At 31.9% G+C, this 9,698-nt stretch overlaps 1 long non-coding RNA gene across 1 annotated transcript; it reads right to left on the reverse strand.

Annotated features, from left to right (window-relative positions):
* Positions 1–1,184: 1,184 nt before the first annotated feature.
* LOC148938822 (uncharacterized) lies at positions 1,185–2,399 on the reverse strand (the record flags this gene model as incomplete). Its single annotated transcript, XR_016143619.1, has 2 exons — positions 1,185–1,338; positions 2,262–2,399. It is a non-coding gene; the product is annotated as an uncharacterized LOC148938822 (long non-coding RNA).
* Between the last annotated feature and the right edge of the window lie 7,299 nt (positions 2,400–9,698).

The raw sequence follows: 9,698 nt of genomic DNA on the forward strand, positions 1-9,698 counted from the left end.
AGGGCAATATTTTGGTGGTTGATGGGTAGAACCTGTGCACTCCGTCTAACAATACTTTAAAGCCTTAATTTAAAAAAAAACATATTTCATGTGAATGACGTCACAACCAAATGCAGTTAAAGAACAAAAAAGACATGATAGCCACGGCCGTATCCAGGATTTTTTCCGGAGAGGGGGAGGAGAAGGTTTACAAAAAACTAAAAAAATGCCTTAAAATATGTTTGTATTAATATCATGAAACTAAGAATTTTTTTGTGCTGCGCCATTTTGTGGGTGCAACCCAAAAGATAATTTTATTTTCAGAAAAAAAACAACTGTATTGTATTTATTACCCAAGGCATCTTCATAAAGTCCATAATACTTTCCCCTTTTTCTTTGAAACATTCCAGGCGATAAAAAAAAAAAAAAAAAAAAAAAAAAAAAAAAAAATCTCATTTTGTCTTTACTAAAAAATAATTTTAGAATCACACGAGAATATGGTTCTTAAGTAGTATGTTAACTTATACTTTGCGTAGGCCCCCGTACAAACAGTTTTTTTCTGTTAATTTTGCAGGTCATTACACTCTTTGCCAGGGAATAACGCAATTTCAAAAGTTCAGTCTACTAGTCATCACACTTTGCCAAGAGGATTTGCGTAACTTCAAAGTTCAATGTCTTTTTTTAGTGGTAAACCAAAAACCGATGTCTCTTTTTACCCGCCAATTATTTTTGTATATATTCAGATTTCATATTTGATTCTCCATCAGTTTTGAATAGTTTATATTCGAGATAGCATTACAGGCATTTTTTGCCAAGAGGAACGAGTAGCGCAGACATATAGCAGATATCATGTTATTCTAACAGACATATAGGAAATATCATGTTATTCTACGACGCTTCCCGTACAAACAGTGAATCGGAGGGTTACGTGGGGAGGATCTTTCCATGGAGGAATATTTCATTGAAGTTATGAACTTGGCCCAATGTTTACATAAAGTATTGGTTATTGGAGTATACCGAAGTTTTAAGGAGGAATTTGGTCCGATAGTTGGGGGGGGGGGGTGAGTCTGAAGGTTAATCTATGACCGTTCTAGTATTTTCAATGCTCTAAGATTCAAATGCAAGAACTTATTTATTTTCTTTAATTTATATAAAAATATATAATCTATCGTGATGAAAAACACAAAGTAAAGTATATTTTTTACATGTTCTACACTTATATGTTGATTCATATCGATGTATATCTCTCCATATCAAAAACCAGTTCCGCTGCTTACACCAATAGCATCTGTCGTCTTTGACTATATCGTCGGGGTTATGGGGATAATACAATCCTCCTTCGGGTTTCATTACAGAACTCTGAAAGTAAAAGTATATTAAATTATTAAGAAGCCTATTTCCTTCATATAAATACTTTTAATTTTAAAATTAAAATATGCTAAATTCTTTATTTTAATTATAACTTATTTTATTTAAAAAATTGTAAAAAAAAAAATCAGCTTCACAATAAAGAGTAACAAGTTAAGGATGAGACAGACATATGATCGTTTACATAATTAAATAAATAAAAAAATTATATATTTGAAATCAGCATAAAAATATGTTTCTATTGATGTATCCATAGATATCAAAATTCCAGTTTTTTGATTTTCGGTTACTATTGAGCAGTATCACTCGTTACTTACAGTTCCTTACCACGAACTGTTTGAAAAAATATTAATGTTGTTCCTTACTTTCAGTTAAAAAAAAACAAAAAAAAACTAGCGATAAAACTTATTAGAGTGACAAAAAAAACTTATATATTACACGTGAAAAGCTAAAAATCCAGCTCAGAAAAGTAAAAAAAAAATAGCAAGCCACACATCCCAAATCATAGATTTCAGACTACACAAACACCAACGAACGAAAGAAATCTAGCTCTAAAAAGTACACTGAATCGAACAGTATGAGTTTGATTAAAATTCACTGACTTTTAGGGTGAGTTTCCTCCTTTATTCAAAAAATAATGCACATCTTCTCAGGCGCATAACTTTTGATTGGTAAAACATCTTTTCAGACGCATAACTTTTGATTGGTAAAACTAAATTTAATGAGTTGAAATCACTTATATATTTGAAATCAGCATAAAAAATATGATTCTATTGATATATCCATGGATATCAAAATTCCAGTTTTTAGAGTTTCGGTTACTATTGTTATGTTTCTATTGATGTATCCATGGATATCAAAATTCCAGTTTTTAGAGTTTTGGTTACTATTGAACAGTGTCGCTCCTTACTTACCTTCTTATTTGTGGATTCTGAATATGGATATAAACAACACCAGTCACTATTTATAGTTGAATAGGACATGGTTGAACAAATCGTCAAATCGTCAAAAAACCTACTTGATCTAATGAAGTGGAATAGAAACTCACCAAACTGAAAAGATAAATGTAATAATTAATAGTTATTAAGTAGATCATGGCTTAATCTAAATAAAATTGCTTTTTACTACTGATTGCCAAGCAGTAAGATTAAATTACAATTATTAATTTTAGTTCACAAACTCTTTTTTTTATTCAATTTTTGATTGTTTTCCAAATCATACCCAGGCCTAACTGAGGTATTATGTGAAGTATCGGTACCTTAAATCCTTGGTTAATTGCTTTTTAAAATATTTAAATCAGTAATTGCACTGTTCAATAGTAACCGAAACTCAAAAAACTGGAATTTTGATATCCATGGATACATCAATAGAAACATATTTTTATGCTGATTTCAAATATATAATTTTTTTATTTATTTAATTATGTAAACGATCAAAAGTCTGTCTCATCCTTAACTTGTTACTCTTTATTGTAAAGTTGTTTTTTTTTTTTACAAATTTTTAAAGAAAATAAGTTATAATGAAAATCAATAATTTATAATATTTTAATTTTAAAATGAAAATTATTCATATGAAGGAAATAGGCTTCTTAATAATTTAATATAATTTTACTTTCAGAGTTCTGTAATGAAACCCGAAGGAGGATTGTACTATCCCCATAACCCCGACGATATAGTCAAAGACGACAGATGCTATTGGTGTAAGCAGCGGAACTGGTTTTTGATATGGAGAGATATACATCGATATGAATCAACATATAAGTGTAGAACATGTAAAAAATATACTTTACTTTGTGGTTTTCATCACGATAGATTAGATATTTTTATATAAATTAAAGAAAATCAATAAGTTCTTGCATTTGAATCTTTGAGTATTGAAACTATTAGACAGGTCATAGAGTCACCCTCCGACTCACCCCCCCCCAACTATCAGACAAAATTGCTCCTGAAAACTTCTGTATACTCCAATAACCAATACTTTATGTAAACATTGGGCCAAGTTCATAACTTCAATGAAATATTCCTCCATGGAAAGATCCTCCCCACGTAACCCTCCGATTCACTGTTTGTACGGGAAGCGTCGTAGAATAACATGATATTTCCTATATGTCTGTTAGAATAACATGATATCTGCTATATGTCTGCGCTACTCGTTCCTCTTGGCAAAAAATGCCTGTAATGCTATCTCGAATATAAACTATTCAAAACTGATGGAGAATCAAATATGAAATCTGAATATATACAAAAATAATTGGCGGGTAAAAAGAGTCATCGGTTTTTGGTTTACCACTAAAAAAAGACATTGAACTTTGAAATTACGCAAATCCTCTTGGCAAAGTGTGATGACTAGTAGACTGAACTTTTGAAATTGCGTTATTCCCTGGCAAAGAGTGTAATGACCTGCAAAATTAACAGAAAAAAACTGTTTGTACGGGGGCCTACGCAAAGTATAAGTTAACATACTACTTTCTTAAACTTTTCTCCACAAGTCAGCAAAATAATATGACTAGTGACGAAGCCTCGCTCATATTTCTACCCACGCAAATATTAACTTTGAATTTACTCTCTTACAATTTCTTATTTTTATTTTCTTGAACCAAATCTCAAATTAATTTGAAAAAAAGTATCGGATTACGATACTATCGGATTACGATACCCCCCTCCCCCACGGAAAATACTCACGAAACATTACACATAATTTAATTCTGGGAGTCTTATCTTCCCTTTAACAACACGTTCTCCCCATCGCCTCTGTTGTGCGCCTTAGAACAAAATACCAATTAAAATCACCCATAAAAATTGCGATCAAGCATGGGTTATGCTTGATTGCAATTTGTATGGGTGATTTTAATTGATATTTTGTTCTAAGGCGCACAACAGAGGGGATGAGGAAAACGTGGTGTTAAAGGGAAGATAAGACTCCCAGACTTAAATTATGTGGTAAGTTTTTTCAACTGAAAGTAAAGATCAACATTAAAACTCAGAAATAGGCAGGGGTTGTCCTCTCCTCAATACATTTCTCTTTACTATTAAGTTTTTTTTTTAACACTTAAAAAAAACAAAAAACTTTTTATTCTAATTAAATGGCCCTTGTGTTTCAGGAGTCGGTCTTAAGAAGTTGGGACAAACAGTCAAACTTTAGCATAATGAGCAAGGTATTGAGGAAGGGGGCTAAAACAAACTTATTGCTAATAAATTCCTATCGGAAGAGGTTAAAACAAGAAATAATACCAAAGTATCGTCAGCCCTCCCGTCATTGCAGCTATGCCTAAATATATGATGAGGACGGGAGGGGAGTTGATACAACCCTTCTCATTTAAAATAAAAGTTTTTTGACTGAATATAGGAGCTTATAGGAATATAAACGAATATAGGAATGACTGAATATAGGAATAGAAACGCTGTTTTATGGTTCTTGGACGTTATGAATTCGCTAAAATATTATTTATAACGCAAATAAAAGTAAATTATATATTTATATATATATATATATATATATATATATATATATATATATATATATATATATATATATATATATATATATATATATAATGCATTGTGCCCACATCGCTCTTTACTTAGGCAGCGCTATTACGCCGCCAATGATTATAAGCATTGTAAGTATCTTCTTCATCTCCCACCATGGGGTAGTAATTCCAGAGTAACATTCCCCCCCCCCTGTGGAGAATAAGGCTTTCCAAATTTGAGAATTTTATTTGAGTTCTATTTTTCATTTTCCGTAAGGGAATGGAGCTTTAAGACTTAGTATTATGAGCAAATCACTCAAGTTTACGCTGTGTAAAACTCGAGAACTAACCGGTTTGTTCGTTAGTTTTTTTTTCAAGGTTTCGAGATACACCAGTAAATTAAGACTTACTACTGCACAATTTGAAACTACGGAACATGAAGTTAAATTTTTAGTGCTAAAAATACAGAAAACTTTCTACGAATAAATCAAGAACGACAAATATATATATATATATATATATATATATATATATATATATATATATATATATATATATATATATATATATAAAAGCTATATACAAATAAACCATAAAGAAAAAAAAGGTAATTTTAAGTAACTTTCCTTTAAACCATCCTCGGATGATGGTCTTGAGAGATCGGGGGTTAAATTTTAGATCAATCAGGTTTGCAGTCGAAGGCAAGTAATAATTCGAAGAAAAGTTTCATCTTTCTAATTTAGTATATCTAATTTATAACTGTCATAATGTTTAGAATACACTATCCAACAAGGAGTTAACTTACTATCTATTGGAATATTTAAACTTGCGAAGAAACTACTGTAAAGACTTTTATTAGATACTAATTTACCCGTCACGAGTTGCTTTGATCTAAAAATACAGAAATCCGAGGAAATGTCCTCTAAGCGGGAAACTCAAACCTCTACTGACAATTCTTCCCCGCGCATTAATAACCATCGTATTTTTAAAATTAAAAGTATTTACACAATTCCCCCCTGCACACTTCTCCCGGGATGCAAAGTTACTCCCCCCCCCCCCGCGGAAACCCCCTACCCCCCGATAATCCCCTTCGATGGGGAATCGAGTCCATAAATAAAAAAAAATAATGCACTGATTCGTAAACACGGACATCAATGTTTTCAAACGAAAATAACCTGTTACTATTTTCTTTAAATAATATTTTTCTCTTAAAAACAAATACATGTATTTAAGGTTATTTTTTTTTAAAAGGACCTTCTATGGACGTTTCTTCTGGGTGTTTATTACACATTTTGACAGGAATAAATTTCCAGTGGAATAAGTTGATAAATATTTACTCCGTCTAAATTAAAGAATTTGAACAAAATAAAATTTTTGAAAGAAACGAAAGCAAAATGATAGAAAAAAAATTTTTGGCAACCCAGGTTTTCAAATATATATCAAACAGTTCGTGATAATGAACTGTAAGTAGGGAGCAACCCGGCTCAATGGTAACCAAAACTCTAGAAAAACGGAATTTTGATACCAATAGATACATCAAAAGAATCAGATTTTAATGCTGATTTCAAATATATAAGTTTCATAAAGTTTGGTCCTACCCATCAAAAGTTACGCGCCTGAGAAAATTTGGCTGATTTTCGAAAAAAAGGGGAAAGACCCTCTAAAAATTACATAACCATAATGAAAATCACACCATCATATTCAGCGTATCAGAGAACCCTACCGCAGAGGTTTCAAGCTCCTATAAACAAAAATGTGGAATTTTGCATTTTTAGCCAGAAGAAAGATCACGGATGCGTTATTTGTTTCTTTTGTTGTTTTTTTCCAGGGGTGATCGTATCGAGCCAGTGGTCCTAGAATATCGTGGGAGGGCTCATTGGAACGGAAATTAAAAGTTCTAGTGCCCTTTTTAAGTGACCAAAAAATGGAGGGCAACTAGGCCCCCTCCCACGCTCATTTTTTTCCAAAAGTCACCCGATCAAAATTATGAGATGGTCATTTTGTTCAGCATCGTCGAAAATATGATAACTATGTCTTTTAGGATAAATTAATCCCCCAAAGTTCCCTGGAGGAGGGCTTAAAGTTATGAACTTTACCCAATGTTAACATATAGTATTGGTTTTTGGGAAGTATGCCGACGTTTTCAGGGGGTATTTTTGTTCTGTTTGGGGGGAGGGGTGGGGGGGCGGGGGTTATGCAGGATGATCTTTCCATGAAGGAAGTTTTCATGGGGGAAGGGGCATTGCTAGGAAGGGGCGCCGGATTTCCCAGAATTATTTAAAAACAAGATAAGAAATTAAATAAAAAAAAACAAGTTCTTCAAATGAAATTAAGAAGCACCATGAAAACTTAAAACGAACAGAAAATATTACGTATATGATTGGGTTTACCCCCTAGTCAATACCTTGCTCTTTAAGCCAAATATTTTTTATTACTTTAACACGTGCTATTTATTCTAATTAACGGCCTGTGTGATTAAGGGCTCATTTTTAAAGAATTGGAACGAAATTCGAACCTCAGCTTAAAGAGCAATGTATTGACTAAGGTGTGAACCCTCTAATATACGTATTAAAAATATATGAATATAGAAGTTCGTTACGTAAGTTAATTTGTAACTTACGTATATTTATTACTAATAAAAACGTTCGTAAATAAAATTAAACAGGTTTCGAGAAAACCATTTAACCAAATAAAAGTAAAATTAATATTCAGATTTTGTTTTAATTATTCATGTACGGTGAGCCAAAATCAAAACCTGCATTAATTCAAAAACGTTCAAAAATTGAATAAAAAAACTAGTTTTTTTAACTGAAAGTAAGGAGCGACGTCAAAATTTGAAACGAACAGAAATTATTCCGTATATGAAAGGGGCTGTCCCCTCCTCAACGCCTCGCTCTTTACGCTAAAGTTTGACATTATCAAAGTTCTATTTTTTTTAACAATAAAAATTTTAGCTTAAAGAGTGTGGCGTTGAGGAGGGGACAGCCCCTCTCATATACGGAATAATTTATGCTTGTTTTAAGTTTTATTGTTATTCCTTGCTTTCAGTTAAAAAAAAACTTGTTTTTTTTATTTAATCATACAAGAGATCTCTACCGTAGAGGTTTAAAACTCCAATCTACAAAATGTGGAATTTTATATTTTGTTTTCCAGAAGAAAAGTTGTTGATCTATGTTTACTTGTTTTTGTTTGATTCTTAAGGGTGATCGCAAAATCAAGCAATTTTAGCAGAAATTGCTTTATATAGATTATATAGATATATAATCCTACCCTTGAGGTTTCAAGCTGGAATCTACATTATGAGGATTATGAGGAAAACAAACAAATTTGTTTTCCAGAAGGAAAATGGCGGATGCATGTTTATTCATTTTTGTTTTTCTTTTCCAACAGATGCTCGTATCAAATCAAAGGTCCTAGAAAATTTGGAGGGAACTTATCAGAATGTAAATTAAAGTTCTTTTCAAGTCACCATAGAGATTGTGCCAGGGGAAAGTGCTGTCTTCTGCCATTTTAAGGCACCAAACTGCGACTTTGCTCCAAAGCGGATCAATTCATGATCAATTTAAAATTCGGAGAGGCTGATCGATTTAAAAGTACCAAAAAAAAAAAATAAAAAATAAAAAAAAAAAAAAAAAAAAAAAATATGTTAAATGATTCTTAGCAGAGGAAGTAATGCCGTTTAGCGGAAGTACTGGATTGAATTAAATTGATTAACTTTCTTTAACTAGCCTTTAGCGTTGTGTAATTGTGTATTAGCTATCATGAACAGGGAAATTCACTATGTGGGCAAGGTTGGGGACAGATACATAAAAGAGCACAATTTAACACCCAAACTGCTATCTCTCCATGGGCCATCAAATGTAGAAAGAGATAGAGGGAGGGAGTCGGAATTAATTACAATCTTTCTGTATACAGCATAAAATACTATATTCCCATACTTAGCGGCATAGAGATGGAAAAGGTCAGCCAGGAACCCCGCCAGGAAATCTCTATCCGAAATTTTGCAACAGATATATTAATAAGGCAAATTTAACAAAATAGGATTAATCACAAATTTTGACACTATATTCAAATAATGTCCAAAATTTAAATTACAATTCAATATTTTAATTTTTAAGTAGAAAAACTGAAAAAGTAGGGTGGTACTAATCAATTTACATCTATGGACGAATACTTTTTTAAAGCTATAAAACGGGTGTTTAAGGGGCTTATACCCAACATTTTATTTTGGTTAGGCCTCGGTATGATTTGAAAAACAATCAGAAATTCTTTTTTTTAAACTAGTTTTTTTTTTCAACTTAATGTAAGGATCAGCTTCGAAACCTAAAAGGAACAGAAATTGCTCCTTATGAGAGGGGGACTGCCTTCTTCTTGACTCCTTGCTCTTTACTCTGAAGTTTAACTTTTTTCCCCTAAATTCTTTGAGAAGACTTACGGAAACAAAAGAGCCATTGAATTAGAAAAAGTAGGTTTTTCAAAGCACTAAAAAACTTTAGCTTAATGAGCGAGGAGTTGAAGAGGAGACAGTTCCCCTTACATAAAAAATAATTACAGTTTGTTTTAAGTTTCAAGGTTACTTCCTGCTTTTAGTTTTGAAAAAATTGTTTAATTAATCACATTTCTTGAAAGAAAAAAAAATCGATATTTCAATGCTCTTTGTCTGGTTTTCGATGGGTCGCAATGCTTAAATAAAACATTGTTTGAAAGGCGAAAAAAAAAATGTATGTCAATTAAATTAATAGTATATAAACATTAAAAAACGAGGTAATTAAAAAAATACACAAAGCAATAGCCAACTTATGAAAATTAAGATAGGAACTCATAGCGTTCAGTTCTAATGAGCAATGCCAAGGCGTTATTCCCCTTACATAACGAGTGAAAC

The sequence above is a fragment of the Artemia sp. Qi Xiang Cuo genome, unplaced genomic scaffold (genome assembly GCF_049724085.1).
Source record: "Artemia sp. Qi Xiang Cuo unplaced genomic scaffold, ASM4972408v1 HiC_scaffold_444, whole genome shotgun sequence".
Lineage (NCBI taxonomy): Eukaryota > Metazoa > Arthropoda > Branchiopoda > Anostraca > Artemiidae > Artemia > Artemia sp. Qi Xiang Cuo.